Raw genomic sequence first — 26,558 nt, 5'->3', positions numbered from 1 at the left:
TTAGTGTTTTTAACACAGAGAAAAACAGGTAAGTTGTCACTGATATCATAAGTAATGATGCCGGATGTAAGACAGTGAGCTTCAAAATTCGTTATGAAAACATCTAGTAAAGACGAGTAAGAAGCTGTAATGCGTGTTGGTGAATTGATTACGTTCGAGAGACCTTTGCGTCTTAAAAAGAACGTGTAGATTTTTAGCCTGCGTATCCGAGACTAAGAAATTAATGTTTATATCACCACCGAACACCAACTTTAAACAGTTGTCATTAACATACGGAAATAATGATTCAAGAAAATGAAGGAAATTGGTAATGCAGCTATGAGCGGGACGATAACACACAACAAAAATAATGTTGCCGAGACAAACGGACAGAATTTCAAAATCGCTTGTGGATGTAGTGAGCATAGGTAGCAACTCTGCCTGGAATGTTTTCCTAAGCAAAACGCAAACACCGCCTCCGCGGCCAGTCACGCGGTTTAAAAAAAAATGTTTGATAACTATCTAACCGAGGAATATCTATAACACTGGTGCACCATGTTTCTGAGATCATAATGATATCAAAAGATTCATTGCAGTACTGAAGTAAAATTGATAACTCTAATTCCTTGTTTCTGATTGACTGAGCGTTAAAATGAAGACACTTCAAGCTCTTTGCAAACCTTGATCCGATACGGCTTTTAAATTCGCCAGGATGAACGTATTGGGTAAAAATGCTAGGGCCAATGCCAGTCATGTAATGTATATGTAGCCCTAAGTGAGACATTCGAGGTCACATGCTTTGCTTATGTGAATTGCTGACATGCCATCAGACTTTCTTAGCAATACTTTTCCGTTCGAGTGCCACACATACTTGTGATTGTGTGCCTTTGCCCACTCTTTTACTTCTTTTAACAGTTCTCGATTTCTTTTAGTCAAGTTTTCCAGCGGGTGCAATCCATTGCCCGAATCGGCCACTTTCCTCCTATTTAGCCACCACGTGTCCCTGACGCTTTGCTTAGTGAATCGGCAAATAACGCCAGGAATCTTATCACGCCTCGCTGGCAATCGATGAACTGCATCTACGTCTTAATCAGTGAGCGGTGGCAGCTGGATTTTTTGGGCGATAGTGTTAAGTTCTGTCAAAAGGTCCTCATTATCTCTTTCCCGAATGCCATGAAATTCCAAGTTTGCTCGCCGATGTCGCCATTCCAGTTGGTCGATCTGGTCTTCTAGGCACTCAGTGTTTTTCTCCTGTGCCTCAAGTTTGTCTACTCTGCTCTTTATTTCCTTTATGTCACGTTCATTTTGTTCTACGCGCTGCAGCAAGTTGGATATATGGTTGGACATGAACTGTACGGCATCCTCGATGCCATCGACCGTTTCTTTCAGCGGCATTAGGACGTCAAGTTTTTGATTGATTGTCTGAAGCATGAGCCATTCCTACTGAAAAATCCTGTATAAAATTCGTACAGGAAATCGTATACAGGTTTATTGTACAGGATCTGGGATACAGGATTGGGGGCTATTTCAGCAAATTCCTGTACTGCCCTTGAAAGTCCGGAATGAAACCGCGCGGAGCTCTGATACCGGAATGGCCTGTATGGTTGATGGTCCTCGTTTCCGGAAAGAAACGCGTCGCCAGGGTGGAAAAAGCATGCAACAATATAAAATAAAACGACTGCATTTAAAATAATAAAAAAATAAAAACAATTTTAATACCGAATGTGAAATCGAACCTCGGTCCTTATGGTCTTCAGATGGTCACCTTAACGATTTTTCTTTAAACTCCACACTGGCACACTATCAGCCAAAACATGGATGCACGCTAAAGGCCTGTTCGTCCCTTGGTCAACAAACAGTTTCTTGTGTAACAGACCAGAGACGATAGAACACGCGTTTTTGGACTGTTGGGATGCCATTTTTTTTTGCTGGGATGTGCTTCAGAAAACTTTAAAAAAAGAGCTACCTCTAGATGCATATGGCATACGATTTTTACCTTTTCCTAATACAGAGGAGTCTCCCTTTGATACAATAATGCTCCTGGGCCTCCACAGCTTGTGGAAAACCAGAATGCAGTTTAACAATGCAGATATACAAGTCAATCCTGTACGAGAACATTTCATACACAGTGTTGTGCAGTTCAAGGAAGTGCATATGACACTCCCCGAGCAGCCACAATGGATTCATGTGCTTGACAGTTTGGTAAAACTGGAAAAGTTTTAACCCGCCGTGTCACGCGAAAGTGTGCTGGCACGTTTTATTGTTCATCTTCTTGTTTTGAATGTCCAAGTCGGCACTACTCTACGGCGGATTATGGTTACAGTGGTTATTATTCAGTATATGTAGCTACTTTTGCTCTTTCGTACTTTGTATGTTTTCCTTGGCTGTAGAATTTGTGGCCGTAATTCACCGATCGCCCTTTAAACACTCTGAATATCTTTGCAGGCTATCACGAGGGTTCGCAAATGTGCCGTATATAATGCGTCGCTTTATTGAAGGCAAACCTCAAGATATCATAATTTACTAGTGCTGATGTGTTTTTCATCGTCTACGAACGCTTGTAAGTTTTCCTACATACAGAGATATCCGGTGCACTAATACTTGTAATACTGGGCGTTTTAGCTTCACGTGCTACCAGCGGAGCATCGATGTCAATGAATACACTTCCGACTGAGCGGTTTCAATATGTAAACATTCGAGAACGCGTCGCCTGGTGTGCGGCTATCTGCGCATCTTTCGATGGTCAGCGATGTTTGTTTATTTTTTCTCGAACAGTTTTTTGTCATCGCTAGCGAAACGATACGTTCGTGCTTCTACTTTCGTGTTGTAGGCGGCAGATCTTCAGTCGCAGATATGAAGACGCACCGCAAGATCGTACGAGCTGCAGCGACTGTAGTACGCGCAAAAGCGACGCGACGCGCGTATATGCTTTCTAGCGCACACTTCGACGGCTTCGCATTTTCGAGGTATTTGGGAAACGAAGCGTGCCCTTTATATACAGAACAGTTGTATAATATGTTTGGTATCATGCTTATTTAGTGCGTTGGCGTGTCCGGCATGGTCATTCTGGTTGAGCTTCGTCGATCGGCCCGGCTTCTGTTCAGAAGCGGAATGCTCTGCCCGGTATCAGTTCCAGAAATGACGCGTTCGTCCGGTTTCTGGTTAACTGATACAGGCTGAACACTACATAACGCCACCATAGAGAAAGAGATTGGTAAAGAGCGGACACTCCCATAGGGCCCAGCGGCCCATTTGACTGTAGTGCACCAAGCGGCCGGCGGCAACTACTTCCGGTCTTGCTGAAAGGCGCGCGATTTGAATGCTAGCCATGCCCTGCGCCCTTCCCTGCCCTTTTGGCGCTTTATTTTGGTTTTAAATAACCTGCTAGTGTTTCTATTTATTTCCAGCATGCATAACAACAGGAAAAATAGATTCCCAGTTCTCTAAACTGGCCATCACCGCAGCTGCGCCACAGCCTTTGCAAAACAGTATTGCGGAAAAGACGCCGAGTGCTTTGTGAAATGAATTTATTTTGGTGCATATAAAACACAAGAGATGCAACAGATGTAGACGGATGCATTGACAATACTTGACACACATTAGGCGATGTGCACAATACAGAAAAATAAAAATACACAAGGTGAGAAACATTACTTGGGTAGAGACAAAAAATAGCATAACTGATTTCCGAATTATTGCAAATGATATGTAACAAAACAGGCATTATACATAAACTACACAGTCCCAGTAGTGGCTACCTTAGCAAGGGTAACTTGTATTGTCCAGGGCAGAGAGGAGTACTGACGCTTGAGGGAAGGCCACACCATTCACTCGTCGCATCTGCCGTGCTTCGGCTGCAGTCCGTGGGTCCATGCAGTGCTGTTGGAAAAGGAATGAACATGATGCAGAAGGTTGCAATGAAATGTAAGGCCACTGCACCGCGCACACATCTGTGCATGTGGGTGGGTACTGAAAACTTGGTGAGCAGCAGTTATGGTCCAGAACAGAAAAGCTGCGATTCGTAAAATGGATACGAAAGCTACTCTTGCAACGTAGAGGTCAGGAAATGCAGGCGAACCTAACTTATCTGAAAATGCATTTCTACAGAGCGTAAAATAACAGCCACTAATCTTACAATATTCCTCAAGAGCACTGAACAGCTGAAGCAATGAAGCTTGCGGCATAATAAAACATTTTTCACTTTAACGTTGTCCCGTTAAATGTAACGCGACACCACGCAAAACTAGCCGTTCGCAAAACCGCGGCCTGGCCTCACCGCGGCCGGCGAGCACGCCATGTTGGCTTGCCTTTCATACGCGACTTTGTGAAGCGCAGACCACCATGCTGAGCTAAACTGCCCGAAATGCCTCGCAGTTTTACAAGAACGAAACATGTTTCACCTTGCGGTTGCCCAGTTAAACGCGACACCACGCAAAACTAGCCGTTCGCAAAACCTCACGCCATGTCACATGTCATCGCGGCCGGCGAGCCATATTGGCGAGCGCCTTGTCATGCCTGTTGGCTGCCCTTCACGTGCGACTTTGTGAAGCGCAGACCGCCGTACTGAGCTAAAGTGCCTGAAATACTGCGCAGTTTAACAAGAAAGTCAAGAATGAAACGTTTCTCACTTTACCGTTGCTCTGCTAAGCGCGACACTTAGCAAAACTATAGCCGTTCGGCAAACTGCGTCAGCATGGCCGCACCGGCCCGGCGAACACGCCATTTTGGCGCAACGGCGTGCCTTGGTGCCTTCACATGCCACTTTGTCACGCGTGACGAGCTAAACTGTTCGAAATGAAGCTGCTTCCCGGGAACACAACATATTACACCTCGCCGTGGTTGGGAACCGCCAGAGTTACGGCGTAACGAACTGCGCCTGAACAGCCGGCGCGCCTGTTCACGAGCTGCGAAACTTATTGGCACCGGCCGGCATGGTCAGCGTAAACTGCTTGAAATGCAGCGTAGTTAAGCAAAAAACGTTGCTCACCTTGCCGTCGTTTCCAACCGCTGTCGTTCCGCGCAGCAGCCCACGAGAGGTCTGTGCCGCACAAGCGCGGCGAGGCACGAGCACACAACCGCTCCCTTCGGCAACTTCTTGTCGTCTGCTCCGGCGGGCTACCGCTGCAGCGAGTGCCGTCGCGCGCGCGCCCGCGCATGCGCACGTTGGTGCCGCCATCCATCAATCGGCGGCAGCGCAAAAAGTCGCGCGTCATTTCCTGGGGCCAGTTTTCGCCGAGTGACCGCTCTTTACCAATCTCTTTCTCTATGACGCCACTAGATTTGAAAGAGAAAAAAAAAAGAAAAGAAAAAAAAGAAAAGAAGAAAAAGAAAAAGAAACAAAAAGAAAATAGAAAAGGAAATAAAAAGTGATTCGAACTTCAGTCTTTTCAGCCAACAAGCACGAACTACTGCACCACGGCAATTTTTTTTATTTTATTTATTGCCTGTTTTGTACTGCACCACGGCAAGACATGGTCGAGGTGGTTATATATCTGCTTATGTAGTCGAGATTGTTCTTTTGTAGTTTGTGTATTTTTGTCGGGTGTAGAATTTCTGGTCGTAATTGAACGCTCGCCCTTTAAACATACTGCATATTTTTCCTGGCTATCACGAAGGGTTATCCGTGTCCTGCATCTTTACAATGTATCGCTTTCTTGCAGACAAACCTCCGAATGTCACAGTTTACTAGTGCTGATGTGTTTTGTCATCGTCTTCGAACGCATGCAATTTTTGCTACATATAGATATATGCGGTGCACCAACACTTGTAATACTGTTTGTTTTAGCTTCACCTGTGCCAGCGAAGCCGCGACGTCAATTAATTTTCTTCTGGCCAAGTGTTTTGCATGCGTAAACACTCGAGGAAGCGACTCCCGATGTCCGGCTGACCTGTGCATATTTCGATGGTCAGCGATGTTTCATTTATTCTCGAGCGTATTTTATCCGCGCTAACGAAACGCTACGTTCTTGCTTGCACTTTCGCGTTGAAGGTGGCAGATCTTCAGTCGCAGATTATGAAGATGCACCGCAAGATCGTATAAGCTGCAGCGACTGTTGCACACGCAAAAACAAAACGCGACGCATGTATGTACTTGCTAGCGCACACATCCACGGCTTTATATCTTCTAGGTATGTACGAAACAACGCGTGCTCCACATATACAGAAACGTTTTAACGTATATTATGTATGGTTCCATGCTTATTTAGCGTGAAGGCATGTTCCGACGTGGTCATCCTGGCTGAGCTTCACGATCCGCCCGAGTTGTACTGAGAAGCGGAAATACTCTGTCCCGTATCAGTTTCATTCATATCGGATTTGTCCGGTTTCTGTTAAACCGGACATGACTTGTCCTAAATATGAGCTCAATACAGGCTCATATTTGGATGAGCTCATCCACGTTGTGATTCCGTTTGCCTCCCATCTGGTGCACTAATTCCATTCTCTTTGACGAGGAGTTGATAACTGAGAGTCTTATGCGTCTGAGACCGTCTTTGTCTCCTGGACCTGATGGCATTCCAGCCGCCATAATAAAAGCCTTCAGTTACATCTTTGTACCAGTACTGACTGCCATATTTAATAACTGTGTAAAAAATGCTGCCTTTCCTAGCGTGTGGAAAATGGCACGCGTGTTTCCTGTCTGCAAGTCTGGAAACAAATCTGATGTTTCCAATTATCGTCCGATTTCTCTTCTATGTGCAACCTCTTAGCTTTTCGAATTAGCTTTGCACAACGTACTTTCGTTCCATCTCAAAAATATCATAGTAAGAATCAACATGGCTTCATGTCGGGTCGCTCTACTTCTACCAACCTAGTCACGTCTATACCGTATGCATCTGCAGCAGTCCTTCAGAGGGGTCAGGTTGACACTGTCTACTGTGATAAGAGCAAAGCTTTCGACGTTGTTACTCACTCACTACTTCTTGAAAAACTTCTACTCTCTGGCGTTGAAGTCTCACTCGTAGCCTTCCTACGCAACTATCTCCTTGATCGCTTCTGTTTTGTCAGTGTCAATGGACAGACTTCTTTCGTTTACCCTGCAACGAGGGGAGTTCCTCAAGGTTCAGTACTAGGCCCGCTTCTCTTCTCCATTTTTATTAATGATGTATAAAGAACTCCTCGTTTCTTCTTTATGCTGATGATATAAAGATATTCAAGGCAATACATTCTTTTCAAGATTGCTTGTTGTTGCAATCGGACATATCTGCTTTTTCTGATTGTTGTGCGAAGAATCGACTTACCCTTAATTCTTCCAAAACTAGGGTTGTGTCCTTCACTCGTAAAACACATAGCTTTCTCTACCATTATTCTGTGAATTCTGTGCTGTTGGACAGGGTTGATGAAATTAATGACCTTGGTGTACTTTTTGACCGCACCCTCAGCTTCTTCTCTCACACTAAACGCATTGCTCAGCGGGCTATGCGCACACTCGGATTCGTTTGCAGACTTTCGAGAGAGTTCCATACTCCACTTCCGTTCCTAAAACTGTACCTGTCCATATGCTTGCCGCTCTTGGAGTACGCGTCGGTTGTTTGGAATGGGACTTGCAAATCGAACTTGGACAAGGTTGACAGAGTACAAAAATTTTTTTTACGGATATTTCATTATCGCTTTCCTTGCGCAACTTCCCCCTCTCGCTCCACCAGGAGCGCCCAACTGAATCTTCCTTCTCTTCACTGGCGTCGTATCAGACTTGATATCATATTTCTGTACAAACTCCTTCATGGCCACATTATGTGCCCTCAGCTCTTAGAGTACATCCTACTGCGCGTTCCGCGAAAGAGCATGAGGGAATTCAGACCATTTCAAGTTTCTCCTCTTCATTCCCACTTCCCTCTGGACAGGATGCAGTGGTTACTGAACTCATTTTGTCCTCACCTTGGCATCTTCCAAAACTCGCTCTGTTCATTTACATTGGATTTTCGTAGCGTTGTATTCTAAATAGTACTTTATCACATATAACTCCCACTTTCTAGCCTTAATATTATATTTACTTAACTTTTTGCTTTTTCTCCTGTTCAATGCTGTCTGTATCTTGAACTGCTTTTTATCCGTTTCTTACTTATATTTCAACTTTAAATTTTATATTCGAATCTTACTGTCCCGTGTTCAATTCTGTTTCCTTATTGTATTATTCGGTATTTCTAGCCTGTGTTTCAAGTACCGTGCACTTGTTGCGCCTGGAATGGTTGTTTATTTTATGTATATTTCTATATTACTATAATCAATGTCAGTTATTTGTTGTTGTTTTTTTTTTCTCTTCTATCTACCGTTCTTTTTTTTTTTCTTTCCAGATGTGCTCAAAAATTTTCTCACTGTGTATATAAGTGGTGCTACTCATTGATTGCTTACTTTCCGTGATTCTTTTCGTCTCAGTTTCATTTCATGTATTATTTATTTCTTCTTTTGTGTTCTCTCTGTGTGTCTAAACATGTTTATGCATTTTCATTTTTGTTTTTTGTTTTTATTTGTGCTGCAGCACGAAGACCACATGGTTGTTCCTGCGCACATTAAATAAAGATTGATTGATTGATTGATTATTATTAGTATTATTATTAATCAAAATACTGCTTGTGCGCTTAACAAGTTGCTCTTCCTTCTCCTTCTTAAAGTTCCTCATTCGTTTTTCTGCATAGGAGATGGCGGAAAGAAAACGGAAAATCAATTTCGTACACGTAAGAATCTGTCAAGTCAGTCCGCTGAGCATTTTCTTACGCCGTGGTCCGGAACGGTGCATTCCGGCGCTAGAGAAAGTCGACTTGCTGTGATACATGCCGATGTTCTGAGGACAAAGATTGTTTGGCTAGAACTGAACTCCTAATTATCAACTAAAAATATCAATAAATGAAATACAGATAACTCTTAATCTCGCCCTAACCGCAAAGATGACTAAGGTGACGTGAACTCAATTTTTTTTTCTTCGCCACAAATCTGAAAGTCCCGACTACAGCGCCACCAGCCAAATCCTAATCATGGAGTTTGTCCTTCACTTCACGAGTTTTAATAGAGGGGGCAGGGGGGGGGGGGGGGGGGGGTAAAAACTTTTATTCCAGCGATCTCGACAATATATGCTTATTTGGCTACCAAAATATTAGCTACATATAAAGATAAACTTCTCGCACGTGCTACATCTTACTGTCCGTTATCAATATCCCCTCAACTACGGCGTCTCTCATAGCCTGAGTCGCTTTGGGACGTTAAACCCCACAAACCAACCAACCACGGCCCAACTAGCGCCCCTCATTGCTAGTTCCTTATTCGACGGAGGATTTTTTTTAAAACAGCAGTAATATCCATTCATAGCTCTTAAAACTTTTTTAAATTAATTTACTGAAGCATTCGTTTTACCCCTGTAGGTCAACAAGAGTTATATTGATCGCCTCAAAAAGTGTCGTTTTTACGAAGTCAGACATGCCGGAAGGGACAGAGAAAGGGGAGCGCGAATCATGTTAATTATGACGTCGCGCAAAACGTATGGACTCTAATCCGAGTGAAGACATAAAGTCCACCGTCAGGCGCGTGCTTATATTTATTTCCGTAGTTTACACGTGCGAGCCTATATATATATATATATATATATATATATATATATACATACGACCAACTGGCTCGGGTGTATAATAACAGATAGAGATCATACAATCAGAATGGACGCAATTCAAAATGCCAGTAAATGTATTACGGACCAGCGAATAAGGGGGTGCACCGGATACATTTTAACACTGACAGCTCAGTACCGTATATACTCAGGGTCGGTGCAATTCAGAATGCCAGTAAATAAATTACTGTCCCTCCGAATAAGGGGCGCACCGGATATTTTTGCAGCTATGCCGTTAAGTATACGGCGCGAGCTCACAAGCGCAAAAGGCCGCGTACTGAAATTAGGCAGCGGCATTCTCGCCTTATAGATCACATAATCGGGCCGCACTCGACTTGCCGGTGGGGGGATCAGAGTTCTTCTCGCTCTCTTCTGAAGACGTTGAATAATCAGAGACTGAGCGCCTCCTGGCTGTGCACCTTGCTTAGAGAACAACGCGTGTTTAGGGAGCAAAAAACAACAACATATAAATAAAGAAAGAAGCGCCTAATTGGTGGCACTGTACTACACTGATCTGTGCTGTATTTTGCTCTGCGCGCGGCCTTACTTATAGTTTCCTTTGGTATGTTAGTGTGCGATGCTATTTTGCGTTTTCGAACGTAATATTTCATCCCGTTAGTAGAGCTGCGGCTGACCACAGACTCTACAAACTTCTACGCCAATAGGTGAATCCAATATTTGCATCAAAACCTAATTTTTACGTATTTTGTTTGGTATTTGGTCTGTGTCAGTTATAATAAATACTTTCTAACTGTGATGCAAAGCATAGTTTTCTTCTTTTTTTTTCACTTTAACATTTTGATTACAGATTTCATTTTCAGCAATGTCCAGCCTGCCTTTTGTAGGTATAAATTACAATTTCAAAACACACAATTCTTTTACTGAATACAAACTGCTGTCTACAGGCCTGTGTTCGTGACCAATTTGTAGCTTTAGCGGCACTCCCTCTGCTTCACAGTCCGGCTCGGATAACGAAGATGGGATTGATCATCTTTGTTCATATTACGTTGTCTGCTTACATTATATTGCCGCGAAACCTTCAAAACAGTATTTGTTGTTTTTTAACAGCCGCCGGCATACAGGCTTATCACTCTGATTCTGGACGGCGTATCAGTTCCGTAATCTTTGTTTGTTAATGCTCGATGTCGCGAGCCACACCTTTATCAGTTTTGTTGTAGCGCAACATGCACCGAGACCTGTCTCGAAGGTTCCGGCCACTCGGGTGTCTTTCCACAATGTGCCAGCCCGTGCTGGTAGCTGTCTGCGACGTTATCTAGATTGTTCTGGGCAGCCTTTAAATTGAGCGTTGCCGAGTGTGACGAGCATTCTTTGTCCGACGACCGACGAGCACGTTTGTTGCTATCGCCGCCGCCGAGTTACTTAGTTCTTTTGCGGGCGCAAGTCAGCCCAATAAAGAGTTTCTTCAGTGCAATAATCGACCCTTCATTTGTGTCGTCGACCTTATCACCCCTACGTGACAATATGATTACCGTTACTTTGGGAGCACTTAGCTTGACGCATGTATTTTATGAGCTAAAGTGCGGTTCGGTGCTGTGACAGGAGTCTTAGCCGTGGTATACTGTTTAATTTTCGACACTTAAAAATGTTCTTTGTCGTATGCCTAACCATAGTTATTAGTTACATTCCCTGCTCAATTTTTACCGCCTAGACACAGAGCCACTAGCTTATTATGGAGAATATAAAGTATCAGTGATTGAACTGAGGGTCTCGGAGAGAGGGCCGGGATTCTAAATTAATTTATCACCAGCTACCATACGCAACAAGTTCAGTTCCTTTTATTTCCTTTCAAGTGAAAGTGGAAGACGAGGCAAAAGGCGTGTAACCTGGAAAGGCCTCGTCTCGCATGTGCAGCTCGCAACAGGCAACACGTTCAGATGCATACGACGGGAATTCTCCTGATTAACAATCATCATCATCATCATCATCATCATCCGCCTGATCATACCCACTGCAGGGCGAAGGCCTCTCCCATATTTCTCCACTTAACCCGGTTCTGTGCTAGCTGCATCCACTTGACCCCTGCGAACTTCTTAATCTCATCCGCCCACCTAATTTTCTGCCGCCCCCTGCTACGCTTTCCTTCCCTTGGAATCCAGTTTGTTACCCTCAGCGACCATCGGTTATCCTCTCTTCGCACTACATGTCCTGTCCATGTCCATTTCTTCTTCTTAATTTCCGCTAGAATGTCGGTAACGAGTTATTTCTCTGACCCACTCTGCACGCTTTCTATCTCTTAATGTTACCCCTACCATTTTTCGTTCCATAGCCCTCTGGGTTGTCCTCAACTTAAACAGAACTCTCTTGGTTAGCCTCCACGTTTCAGCCCCATAGGTGAGTACAGGCAATATGCAACTGTTGTATACTTTCCTCTTGAGCGCTACCGGTAAGCAGCTAGTCATAATCTGCGAGTGCTTGCCAAATGCGCTCCACCCCAATCTTATTCTTGTTATTTCCTTTTCATGGTCCGGATCTGCGGTTACTATCTGTCCTAAGTAGACATATTCGCCTACTACTTCCAGTATTTCGCTACCTAATGTAAACTGCTGTTCCTTCCCGAGGCTGTTGAACATTACCTTAGTCTTCTGCATATTGATTTTCAAGCCTACCTTTCTACTTTTTCTGACTAGGTGATCAATCATTATTTGCAGTTCATCCCCCGAGTTGCTTAGCAAGGCAATGTCATCAGCAAATCGCAGATTACTGAGGTATTCTCCGTCTACCCTTATCCCTAACGGCTCCCATTCCAAGTCTCTGAATACTTCCTATAAACAAGCTGTGAATAGTACTGGGGAGATTGTGTCTCCTTGCCGAACACCTTTCTTTATGGGAATTTTGTTACTTTCTTTATGCAGAACAATGGTAGCTGTGCAGCCACTATATATATCTTCCAGCACTTTCACGTACGGCTCGTCTACCCCCTGATTTCGCAATGCCTGCATCACCGCCGAGGTTTCAACTGAGTCAAATGCTTTTTCGTACTCAATGAATGCTATGTATAAGGGCTGATTATATTTCGAGCATTTTTCTATCACCTGATTGATGTTATGGATATGATCGATAGTAGAGTACCGTTTCCGAAACCCTGCTTGATCCTTTGCTTGATTGCAGTCTAAGGCTGTCCTGATTCTATTAGCGATTACCTTAGTAAATACCTTATAGGTACGTAACAGACAGTAAGCTGATTGGTCTGCAATTTTTAAGGTCCTTAGAGTCCCCTTTCTTGTGAATGAGGATAATGTTTGCATTCTTCCATGGTTCCGGTACCGTCGATGACACCAGGCACTGCGTATACAGGGTGGCCAGTTTTTCTAGCACGATATTCCCCCCGTCCTTCAGCAAATCTGTAGTTATCTGATCCTCTCCAGCTGATTTCCCCCTTTTCATAGTTTCTAGTGCTTTCTTGACCTCGTCCTTCGTCACTGGTGGAACGTCTGACTGTTTTTCCCTACCGCCAATCTCATTACGGTCCTGACTACTTTGGCTACTGTAGGGATCTGTATAGAACTCCTCGGCTACTTTGACTATCTTGTCCATATTAGTGATGACGTTGCCCGCCTTGTCCCTTATCGCATACATCTAGTTTTTGCCTATGCCTAATTTCTTCTTTACCGCTTAAGGCTTCCCCCGTTCTTTACAGCATGCTCAATTTTCTCCATGTTATACTTCCTTATATCGGCCACCTTGCGCCTATTGATTACCTTTGATATCTCGGCCAATTCGATCTGGTCTATTGGATTGGAAGCTTTCATACTCTGGCGTTTTTTAATAAATTATTTCGTCTCCTTAGGCAGCTTACCGGTATCCCCTCTAACTATCCTCCCGCCTACTTCTACCGCGCACTCAGTAATGATATCTCTGAAATTATTGTTCCTTGCCTCTAGGGTAATGTCGCCATCCTCAGTTAGAGCTTATTTTGTAGCGAGATCCTGAACTCTTCTGCCCTCCCCCTCACCGCTAATTCGTTGATGGGTTTCTTTCTTACTAATCTGTAGCGTTCCTTCTTCAGATTTAGGCTAATTCGAGACCTCACTATTCTGTGGTCACTGGATCTTACTTTCCCGATTACCTCTACATCTTGCATAATGGCGGGGGTTGAACACATTATGAAGTCGATTTCATTTTTAGTCTTTCCGTTAGGATTTTTCCATGTCCATTTCCGGTTCTTCCGTTTGCTGAAGAAGGTATTCATGATTCGTAAGTTATTGCGCTCTGCAAACTCAACTAGTAACTCCCCCCTGCTATTCCTAGAACCAGTGCCATAGTCACCTACTGCCTTGTCTCCTGCCTGCTTTTTCCCTACCTTGGCATTGAAGTCGCCCATTAGTACAGTATACTGCGTCTTTACTTTTCGCATTGCCGATTCTACATCTTCATAGAAGGTTTCAACTGCCTGGTCATCATAACTACATGTAGGTGCATAGGCCTGTACAACCTTCAGTTTATACCGCTTATTAAGCCTAATTACGATGCCTGCAACCCTCTCATTAATACTATAGAATTCATCTATATTACCCGCTATATACTTATTGACAAGGAAACCTACTCCTAGTTGTCGCCTCTATGGTAAACCTCGATAACACAGTACATGCCCATCCTTCAGTACAGTATATGCCTCATTCGGCCTCCTAACCTCACTAAGCCCTATGACATCCCATTTCATGCCCTCTAGTTCTTCTAACAGCACTGCTAAACTAGCTTCACTAGCTAGGGTTCTAGCATTAAACGTTGCCAGGGTCAGTTTCCAATGGCGGCCTGTCCAGCGGAGCCAGGCATTCTTAGCACCCCCTGCTGCGTCACAGGTCTGACCGCCGCCGTGGTCAGTTGTTCCGCAGCCGCTGGTGACTGAGGGCCGGGGTTTTATGGAACTTATCATAGGAGGTTGCGGCCAATTACTGCACCGAGGTGGCCAACTCCTGTTCTGGTGAGGGAGTGCGTTGCCGGAGGTGTTCACCTGCATCAGGTCGCACCCCAAACCTGTTTATGCAATTCCATCGACACGCGGATGTTTTTCTTTTTTTTTATCCGGTGGAGAATTGCGCGGCACCGGGATTTGAGCCCCGGTCCTCTTGCATGCGAGGCGGATGTTCTACCGCTACGCCACCGCTGCACCTCATTAACAATACAGCAAATGAAAAAAAAATAGATATATAAGATACATATCAACACACAATGCGGTTTACAGTATAACACCACTTTGCGGTGAAACAAACACATAAGAGAATATGTGACAGCACGATGAGAAGAAAAATGCAATAAAAATATGGATCTCGGTTTTACAGGAAATAACATGACGACATAGACTTTAAGGGAAAAAAAATCATGTAGAAAAATTAAACTGATCATTTGGATTCGGATGGGTGCACCTATATTCTGTGGTCTTTAGGAATGCTTTATATGATGATTTGAAGGAATTAAATGGTAACGTAAGATCAATCCTATGTTCCTGAAGGTTTAGTAATTTTACTGCTTGATATTCAAGATCCTGTTTGCCATAACTGGTTCTGACTTTTTTTGTTTTATGTGCAAGGATTCTAAATCTATAATGTGGAGATATATCTTTCTTTTATGGATGATTTGCATCAGTTTAAAGGAATATACCTTGTTGGATGGTAATAAATTTTATTTTAGGAAGAGTGGCTGGGTTGGCAAGTAACTTATTTTACTTTTGTAGTTCTCAAATAGACGTAGAATGCGCTTCTGCAGTACAAGCAGCCAATCGCAATTTCCTTTCGTCGTGGTACCCCAGACATTGCCTGAACATAGCAAGCTAACAGCTCCCCGACGGAGATTTTCCCTTTGTCTGCAAGCAAGACAGCTCTGCTAGGAAAGGTAGTGTGCGGTCCCTTCATGTCGAGCAGAGATTCTCGGACCATGCATTAGTGAACTTAAAAGTGTAACGTAAGCGGCCGCCCATCTTGGCAAACGACGTCGACAGCCCACGTACGCTGAAGAAAGTTCTGCCATCAGCCATCTGGCTTTATCACTTGTCACTGCAGAGAAGCATGGTGTTCGATCGTTTCGCGTGTTGAACTTCTATACAGTTTCGATTCCAGAGTAGACAAGGGAAGCTATGCCCAGCTCCCTAGAGATACCGCGTCAGCCCATGCAGAGGGGAGCGCGACAGATAGGAGGACACACGACAAGAAGCTGGAAGAACCGAGGGAGGTTGAAAGAATGGAATGCCCCTTGAGGACGTGTCGCGAATGCAGCACGGCTGCAAATGAGAGGGCAAGTATACACTGTGTAGCTCTTAAATTTCGGCCTGTCACCCCACGATTCCCGATACTTATCTAAAAGCGACACACTTGGGACCACCGGACTGCAAGGCTAACTGCTTTTCTAAGTGTTGTGCTCTGGGCGGCTCGAACAACGTAGTGTCCGGTGTATCATTCACTCCGGGAAAGCGTAGAAGACGTTTCGCTTCCGACCTTGTCTCGTGGGCTTACCTCCGTGCCTGCACAACGCACAGTGGAATCCAGAAATCTACATTCTGGTTATGTAACACGCTACTGCTGTGCTTTGGTTTGTTTAAGTCGTAGTTTTGGTCACGCTCATTTTGAAATAAAATTTGATGTCACAGGAAAGGCAGCCACACAATGAATACGACAACCTCCCTTGCGTTCAAAATTGGTTCATTCATATTTACCTCATCTGGATACATTCACGAATTATCTACGAATGCATGACAGGTTGTACAATCTGACTTTTACAGTTCTTCACATTAGGACATTAGGTAATCATATCATAACTACACATTGATTGAAACAAGACCGCTCGCGTTCTTTCCAGCCTATCGAAAAAAATGTGTATGATATTTGGTGTGATCTCAAAAAAATCAAGTTGTACGAGATTATTGCATCATACACATACGATCCATATGATCCTGAATGATCTATATGAGATTAGACAAATGTGATCCGAAGATCCATATGATACTATACGATCCATATGATACCAGGATCTGTATGAGAGATCAATCATATCGTACACTCATATAGATCCCAACCATATGATGTTACAAATGTGAATTACATTATTCCATATGATAAATTATGTAGATATGTGACTTTGTCACACACAGCTGACCCTCGTAACACTTCTTCGGACCACTGCAAAAGATACCACGATACCATCCCCACTGCCTTGCGGAAGTATACAATGGGTATAGGCAATATGTGCATTGATCTATAACTCTTGCTTCCAGTACAATTTGTTAAATTATTTATTCTGACTCAACATGTAGCGAAGAATACAAGTAATATGCTTGTTGTTGCGCTTGAGAAAGTCCGGCCATTCTGGGTCTTCATTCAGGCATAATTAGTGCTCCCTGAAAGTAGCAGCAAAATTGAATAATATAAGCCATATGACAAATATCAACACAGTTCCACAGCCAATGCATTTCCTGAGAACAGAGGAAAACTGGCTTTTGTGGTTCTTCAATGAATATTAATAGCCCGTGCATGACCCAGTCATGCCAAATTCTTTCTGAAAGGATGTTTAGAGCACCAATTTCTTCCAACTGTTATTTTCTTTGAGAAAAAAAGCAGCAATTTTATGTAAACTTGAAGCAAACTGCTCAGCTACAACTCTTCGATATGCATGCAGAAACAAAGATGTCAACAGTAATTATTCTTTATTCCGCGGCGCATACTGCTACAGTTGAGAATAAGACCTAATGGTGTACGACATCGTATGCAGGCTTGAAGGTCCTCAAGGCGACTCAGGCTGACACTGTTCCCTACATTGCAGATGGGCACCTTTTTCTTTTTGCCTCCACTGAATGCGCAAATGAGTAGCAAATGAGTAGCTTAACGGAGACCTAAATTTAGATTGCGTTTTCTCCTCGATAACAATGCATATATTGAACATGCGCATATGGATCAAGCACATGAAATTCACCACTAGCCACTACTGAATTTGCAGGTGATATTCCTCTCATCCACTTTTTCTTTTTGAACAAGTGAACAATGATTTTGACATCAATACTGCTTAGATCAAGATAGGCACTACGAAACTCAACAAACCCGCTCGTATATATGGGTGTGCTCAGATAAGAATGGCAATCGAGGTCCCGTGACCATTCTTTTGTTTTCAATAGAATATTTATATGTGGCGGGAAAATCTCTCGAGGCGAATAATGATCCTTATTTATACAAGATTCGGCGTAGTTTTCTCGGAAAAAAAGAATCTATATCACTAGGGGTGGAAAACACCATTTTTGCCATTTCAAAAAATTGCAAATTTGGATACCTGCTGCTAGCGGAACAACCTTTTGTCATTCATTATTTTTACTCACTAAATCTACATAGCTTTTACTTTTTTAAGAACTATTAAAAACATGTTTGGTCGTTGCAGCTAATTTAGCAAAAATAGCGAACTCTGTTTCCGGAGCAACGCGGTGCAAAATATCCATTTTTAACCTTACATACTGGCATGACGCGTTTACGTTGTTTGCACTAAAACTTTTTCTCTTTCATCTGCGTCTTATGTTTCTAATTTCAGGCAGCATTTGAAGCTCCACAACGTTCTCCACAACGTTCTCCACAACGCATCAAAATCGGCAAAAACTCAAAAACAGAAAAAAAAGGAGACAGATTTGATTCCATTTAAAAACATAATCTTCGATTTTCATTCATCTCTCTCTAGAACCCTCAGCACCTTGAAATATTACGGACTAAGGAAGTGTTGCATTATAACGTTTAAAAATATAACAATAAATATAAAACTGAGTGCTTCTCCTGAAAATTGCCGAATTCAGCCTTGCATTCTGGCACGATTCAATAAAATGTATCAAGGGAAACTATTTCTTTATACTATCCAGGTTATGTCCTTTTATCTTGGAAAAGTCTGAAACTCAAGATTTGTTTGTTCTTTCTGCAGATTATTTTGAAATCGGCCAAAATTCCAAAATGACAAAAGATGGAAAGTTGATTCGAATTTAAGGAACTACCACAATTTCGATCTTCATCGACATTTCTGGAAACAGTGCTGAGTGCATTAGTATTATCAGTGACTAAAAGTATTGCATTATGCAAAGTAACAATATCAATATAAAAACGCATGCTTTTACTTTATAGATCTGATTATATGGCTTCCCCTTATGGAGTAGGCATCAAAACTTCGGTTTAGTACTTGCTGCATTAAGTTAAATTTTATTTTATTTATTTACCAAAGCCTTCTCAGTGTTTAAAAAGTCTTTTTTTTTTCTTATTGGCAATAGTTGAATATAGCTTAAATGGTATAAATTTGTTATTTTTGAAAATTTCATGACAGAACGCAAGTGAAGGCTGATTGTTTTCTCTATCCTGCCTTCTTTTTATTGCGAGACGCAGTAGTATTCAGTCCAGTTTCGTAATTGTATTTTTCCATTTCTCGATTTTGGCAATAAAAACAATGGCATATTTTGAAGACCATTTTTTAATGTGCACTTTACATATACTATCATAAGCAAATCGCTTTGAAGCACGAGTTTTCGTGGAGTTTTGGTGACATTGTGGGGAACACACCTAGCGGTCTTGAGCTCCACATTCTGCATTACATTAACAATATAACCTGCGCCATAAACAGAAAGTGTTTTAGTGCAAGCAACAGAAAGCATAATGCAAGTATGTAAAGTTGAAAATGAACGTATTTGTAGCGTGCTGCTCCCGAAGCAATGTTTTGTAAATTTTCTACTAAATCAACTGCATAAACAACACAAGCTTTTAATAGTTCTTATAGCGAAAGAGAGAAAAAAAAAATCAACTTTATTGTCGGGAGTAGTCTTGCTGGGTATTAGTGGAAGAGCCAAGTGGCCGTTAGCTGGTGGCTTGCGGCGACTTCTTCAGCGCAGTTTACGGCACCCAATTGTATATCGGGGCTCGCGTTGAGCAGCACTTTCTCCCAGGATTCAAGTGAGGGAGCTTCTATGAGAGCCTTTGGAGGCGAGCCCTCTGAGCAATCCCACGGGATATGATTAAGGTCGGCTTTCTCTCTGCACTTAGTGCATGATGAGCTTATGCTGTCCGGAAATATGTGCGAGTAAACCGCAGGGTTGGGGAAGGAGTTCGTTTGTAGTTTCCTCCAAAGAATTTCTTGTCTTGTTACTGATTTGTATGGTGGTGGTGGGTATACTCTCGTAGAGGACTTGAAGTGTTGTGTAAGGTCGCCGTATGTGAGCAATCCTTTCATTTCAAGTTCTTCGGCATTAGGTCTCACCGCTCGGCCGACAAAATCGAGCGTGTTGATGAGCAGCCTCATTGCCTCGGTTCCCTGAGTGGGCAGGTGACCATACGAGTTCTATCTCTCTGTCGAGTCTGATATCCGAGAGTATGTTTCTGGCAGTATTTGATATTCTGCCACGCGGGAAGTTACGTACGGCAGTTTTTGAATCAGTGACAATTATGTCCGCATCTGTTGTAGCGATGGCTAACGCGATTGCGGCTTCTTCCGCCTGGTGCGAGTAGCGAACTTTGACCGAAGCGGCTGATACGCATTTACTGACGTTACTGTACTACTTACTTACACAGATGGCAAAGGCACCTTCAGCCATATTGTCCGAGGCGTCGGTATATACCACCCCCTCGTGATTTCGGTATTTTCTGTTTAGGGCCCTAGCTCTAGCTTTCCTCCTGCCTTCATGGAAGGAGGGGTGCATTTTTTGGGGCAAAGGTTTGGAGATAATTTTGTCGCGCACTCATCTTGGTAGTAGTCCTGGGTGGTTGGCTAGTGGTTCGGCATTAATTCCCATGCGGTTGAGAATTTGTCTGCCTGATTTAGAGTTCGTTAGTTTTTGTAGCTGTGCTGTCTTATGTGCTGTGATCAGCTGCTTTACAGTGTTTTGTATCCCAAGTGAGAGAAGTTTTTTGGTTGAAGTGCTTCTGGGTAGACCTAGCCCAGCCTTGTAGGTGCTTCTAATGAGTCTGTCTAATTTCTCCTTGTCAGATTGAATGAGGCAGAGATAAGGGACTGAGTATGTGAATCGACTTAGTACAGAGGCATGGATAAGACGACAAATGTCACCCTCTTTCATTCCTCTCTTTCTTGCCGTTACTCTGTGTATCAGTCTAATGATTTGTTGCACAGTCATTTCCAGCCTGTTGATAGTAACATTGCTCTTCCTATTGCTCTGAATGTAGAGCCCGAGTACTCTAATAGTATTGACTGTAGGTATTGGTGGTCCGTGCAGGAAGACTTTTATCTCTCCTTTGTCTTGCGTTTTCCTTCTGACTGCTAGTAGTTCAGACTTGGGTTGTAAGCATTTCAGCCCAATCTGGTTAGCGTATGACTGGACTACATTCACTGCTTCTTGAAGTGTTTCCTCTATGTGAACGTCCGAACCATTTGTTACCCACAAGGTGACATCATCAGCATATAGGGAGTGTTGAAGATCTTAGATTTTTTCAAGTTTGGGAGGCAGACCTATCAGTGCTAGGTTGAATAAGAAGGAAGAGAGGACTGATCCTTGCGGGGTTTCTCGGTCTCCTGTTGCTATTTTGTCCGATCTAAGTCCTGTGTAAGGAAGAAGATGATACAGCGCCGATGCTAACGACGATGAAGACGCCGATCAGCTGGCGCGCGCACTGAGAGCTCGGACCGTCTTGTTCGGACGATATTGTGCTTCGCTCTACGATCGTCTTGTGTCACCGGTCGCCGTCTCCAGTCCTCCGAATAACCCCCAATAAACCCCTCTTTATTTGGTGGTACGTGCCGAGGTACGACCCTTACGATCACCTTGGAGCTCCGCCGCCGTACGATACCTATGGCGACAAACGAGGTAGGCCAACAGCCAGTGGCAGCCCCTTCGCAGTCCATCTCATGCTTCGGTACCATTCGGCAGCGAGATCCCGCAGTTTTCAGCGGGCAGGGCGACCAGGACGTTGATGATTGGTTGGCCTGTTACGAGCGGGTGAGTCGTCATAACAACTGGGATGACCGCATGAAGATCAACAATGTCATCTTCTACCAGAGTGATGTTGCTAACCTCTGATATCGAAATCATGAGGCCGACATGCCAACTTGGGCCAACTTCAAGGCAAAGTTCACGGACGTTTTCGGTCGACCCACAGTGCGGAAACTACGCGCTGAAGAAGCCTTGCGGATAAGAATTGAGCATGAAGGGGAAACATTCACGAGCTACATTGAAGACATCGTGGATTTATGTAAGCGGGTCGACCCGTCTATGGATGAGGCTGCCAAGATCAAGTACATAATGAAGGGCATTGATGTCGATTCATTTCACATGATGTGGGCAAAGAGCCCAACCACAGTGGCCTCAGTATACAACCTTTGCCAGAGTTTCGATGAAATGCTCAAGCAAAGCCTCTGCACTCGTCGCTCTCCCGCACCTGCTGCGTCCATCTCTGGCCTGGCTGTGAGCAGCGACCTTTTGGCTCGCATCAATGATTTTGTTCGAGATGAGGTCTCCCGACAGCTTGGGCTTTTGTCTGGCCCACTCCCGTCGTCTACAGCCCAGCTACTTACCCCTGCGATCCGACACACCATCACGCAAGAGGTTTCCGATGCACTTCCCAGTTTTGGCCAGCCAGCGCCTGTCACACCTCATGTCGACCCTGTTCCACTGCAGCCCACACCTCTTGCTGCACCATTGAGTTGCAACAACCATGTTGTCGTGCCGCCTCTACCTGTACCAGCACAAATGCCTTCCACATATGCAGAAGTTACCGCCCGCCCTCCGCCGCCACAGGCTTTTGCGTAGGTGCCGACTATGGCGCCACCGACTGTCGCTCTACGGTACCTATCAACGACGCCTCCCTAGAATCCTTGGCGCACGTATGACAACCGGCCTATCTGCTATGCCTGCGGTATTCCAGGCCACGTCGCCTGCCTGTGCCGTCGTATTCTGCGTTCTGCCCCTGCACGCACTATGGCTGACAGCAATTATCAGTACGACACCTTGCGCCCACCTTCGGGGACATCTCTAGGGCAGCCGCACAGCTCATCGGGCCGCCAGAACATTCCATTGCACCGCTCGCCGTCCCCTCGCCGTCGGTCCTTGTCGCCAAAGCGGCGTCGCAGCGTGACACAAGACTAGGAAAACTAGCAGCCGCAGTTCCTGGGGCACGAATTGCGCACATTTCGCCTACCACAAGTCCTCGTCTGTCTCCGCCGAACGTTCTTGAAGTTTTTGTCGACGGTATTCGTGCCCTTGCACTCGTCGATACCGGGGCCACTCTGTCACTCATTAGCGAAAGTTTTTGCCGCTCGCTTCTTAAAGTCACCACCCCGCCTTCTGGACTTTCTCTTCGCACCGCCAGCGCCGATTCCGTTCGTCCGTCTGCTGCTTGCACAGCGCCTGTAGTTATCGCGGACGTCTTATACGTGATTGTTCCCGTGTGTGTACCCTTTTCCTTCGATACGACTGTTCTTTTTGCGCTTTCTCACATGTTCGCCTCTCGAAGTCACCTCCATCTTCCCTTTGCTATCATCGATATTAACTGCGGTGCCGCTGACATTGTTGTTGCGAATGCCTCCACCGCTGTGGTCCCGCTACTTCGTGGAGAAGGCCTTGGTCATATTGAAGTTGCTGACCTCGTCTCGCCATTTGAGGTTGATGGGTATCTACCACGGAGTGCCCACGTAGCCTCCCTAACGCCGATTACTGAGTCTTCCGATATACCAAGTTGGGAACTTTTTCAATCGTCTCTGGCCAGTGACCTTGACCCGACTCACCGTGAATAACTGTTTGCTCTCCTCAACCAGTTCCGTTCTTCGTTTGCCGTTCAGACGACTTCCTTGGGCCGCGCGACCGCGAGGTTGTTCACCACATCGACACCGGCAGTCATGCCCCTCTTCGCCAGCGCCCTTACCGTGTTTCGCCTACGGAGCGCCGTGTTATTGCTGACCAAGTCGACGACATGCTACCAACGTTGTGTAATTCATTCTTCACCTAGTCCGTGGTCGTCTCCCGTGGTACTTGTGAAAAAGAAGGATGGCTCCATAATATTTTGCGTTGACTACCGCCGTCTTAACAAAATTATTCGCAAAGACGTCTACCCACTACCCCGCATTGACGACGCCATCGATTGTTTGCAAGGAGCCGAGTTCTTTTCGTTCCTGGACCTGCGTTCTGGCTATTGGCAAGTCCCTATGGCTGAGTCTGATCGACCCAAGACAGCCTTTGTTACCCCTGATGGGCTATATCAGTTCACTGTGATGCCGTTTGGTCTTTGCAACGCTCCTGCTACGTTTGAGCGAATGATGTACAACATATTAAGCGGCCTCAAGTGGAGCATTTGTCTTTGTTATTTAGATGACATCGTCGTTTTCTCTCCCGATTTTCCGACGCACCTCGTGCGCTTGCATCAAATCCTGAGCTGTCTCACTGGCGCCGGTATCCAACTTAACCTGAAGAAATGTCATTTTGGCACCCGCAAGCTTACAATACTGGGTCATGTCGCGTCCAAAGATAGCGTCCTGCTCGATCCGGGCAAACTACGTGCGGTCACTGAATTCCCCAAACCGACGTCTGTTAAAGAGCTGCGCAGCTTCGTCGGCCTATGCTCATATTTTCGCCGTTTTGTCCGCAAATTCGCGACCATCATTGCACCGCTTACAAAATTGCTGAATGGTCCCGCCGACTTTTCTACATGGACCCCACTCTGCGACGATGCTTTCACTACGCTCCGACGTCTACTAACTTCACCGCCCATTCTCCGCCATTACGACCCATCCGCTCCTACAGAGGTGCACACTGACGCCAGCGGCATCGGCCTCGGTGCTGTCATCGCTCAACGCAAACAAGGCTTTTCCGAATATGTGGTTGCTTACGCTAGCCGAGCGCTAATGAAAGCTGAATCTAACACAGAAAAGGAGTGTCTTGCAATCGTGTGGGCCTTAACAAAGTTTCGCCCTTACTTATATGGCCGCCGCTTCAGCATCATCACGGACCACCATGCCCTCTGCTGGTTGGCTTCTCTGAAAGACCCTTCTGGGCGCCTCGGCCGTTGGGCTCTTCGCCTTCAAGACTTTGACTTTGACGTGATATATCGATCGGGACGCAAACACTCCGACGCTGACGCCTTGTCGCGCTCGCCGCTGTCTTCTCCTGCACCCTCTCACTCGATATCCGAACCCTCCGTTGCAGCCCTCACATCCGACGACCTGTCTTTTGAACAACTCCGGGATCCCTGGATATCTTCGCTCCTAGGCGTCCTCACCGCGTCCTCACGTCTTCATTCGTCGAGCCCTTCGTCGGCAAGCTTCCCAATTTACGATCCGGGGTGGTCTGCTGTATCGCAAAAGCTATCGCCTGGATGGTCGCAAATGGCTCTTGGTCATTCCTCGCCATCTTCGCGCAGAAATTTGTGCCCATCACCATGCCGAGCCGCAAAGCGCACATGCTGGCCTGTTGAAGACATACGAGCGTCTTCGCCAGCGGTACTACTGGTGGGGAATTACAACTTTGTCCGCCGCTATATTTGCTCCTGTACTGCTTGTCAGCAGCGGAAGTCGTCTCAGCGCTCCTCCGCCGGCCCATTACAGCCATTGCCTTGTCCAGCGCGACCCTTTGATCGTGTCGGTGTCGACCTCTATGGCCCCCTTCCATCTTCGAAATCAGGCAACCGCTGGATAATAGTCGCCATGGATCACCTCACTCGCTACGCGGAGACTGCAGCCCTGCCTAAGGCTAGTGCTCGTGACGTCGCCTCCTTCATCCTGCATCAATTCGTTCTACGTCACGGGGCTCCTCGTGAACTTCTCAGTGACCGCGGCCGCGTCTTCCTATCTCAAGTGGTCAACGAGCTGTTGACCAAGCTTGCCAAAAAATACATCGAACCACCGCAGCTTACCATACTCAAACCAACGGCCTCACAGAAAGGTTTAACCGAACTCTTGGTGACATGCTCGCCATGTATGTTTCTTCTGACGCGTCTAATTGGGATGAAGTGCTTTCGTACATCACCTATGCCTATAACGCGTCTCAGGAAACGACTGGATTTTCCCCATTCTTTCTCCTATACGGTCATGAGCCTTCCTGTCTACTGGACACCATACTTCCCTACCGCCCCGACAGTTCAGAGTACACTTCTCTTTCTGCTGTTGCCCGTAATGCTGAGCAGTGCCGTCAGCTGGCTCGCTCATTCACGTCGGACATTCAAGATCTTCGCCGACATGAGAGCGATCACGGAAAGCCCGCTGCTGACTTTCCCACCAACACTCTCGTTTGGCTCTGTGTTCCGGCTGATTCCAAATTCTCTGCAAAGTATAACGGCCCTTATCGTGTATTACAGCATACATCACCAGCTACGTTGTGGAGCTGGCAACGCCTTCTTCAGACCACCGTCGCCGCCGGCGAGAAGTTGTTCACGTCAGTCGACTTAAGCCATACTACGATCCCCTTGTCATACCCTCGCCCTAAGTCGCCAGGATGGCTCCCTCTTTCCGCCGGGGCAAATGTAAGGAAGAAGATGATACAGCGCCGACGCTAACGACGATGAAGACGCCGATCAGCTGGCGCGCACACTGGGAGCTCGGACCGTCTTGTTCGGACGGTATTGTAGCGTGTGCAACCGCAGCCGCTAGGCGGCTGCTCATCGCGAGTCTCGTGCGCGGACTTGAAGAAGTGGCCTTGTGGCGTTCGAGTCGAAGAGGCTGAAGTTTGCTGCTGTCTCTCGGTTCTCTGGACCTGTTTTCCTGTGCCTGCTAGATCAACCCCCCTTAACAACCAACTTTCTGGTTACGGGCCTAAACGGCTACGTGACACTGGTGGAGGTGAGGCCTTCAACTCTATGTCTCGGGCCTCTCGCAGCCGCTCATCGAGTCCCAACCGACTTCCGCTGGTGTCTACACCCGTTCATCGCTGCAGCTGTCGCCTCCGGGGTCTGGCGCCGGAATTTCTTCCTCTACCTGAACCAGCGCCAGCCGACCAGCAGTTCGCGATTTCTATGGCCCAGGCAGGTCAACATCATTTACTGCTTCAGCAGCCTCGTGTGCCCCCCAGTTTCCATTGTGGTACTGGAGA

The sequence above is a fragment of the Amblyomma maculatum genome, chromosome 10 (genome assembly GCF_055883805.1).
Source record: "Amblyomma maculatum isolate TAMU_Amacu chromosome 10, ASM5588380v1, whole genome shotgun sequence".
Classification (NCBI taxonomy): Eukaryota; Metazoa; Arthropoda; class Arachnida; order Ixodida; family Ixodidae; genus Amblyomma; species Amblyomma maculatum.
This window is presented reverse-complemented; position numbering follows the sequence as displayed.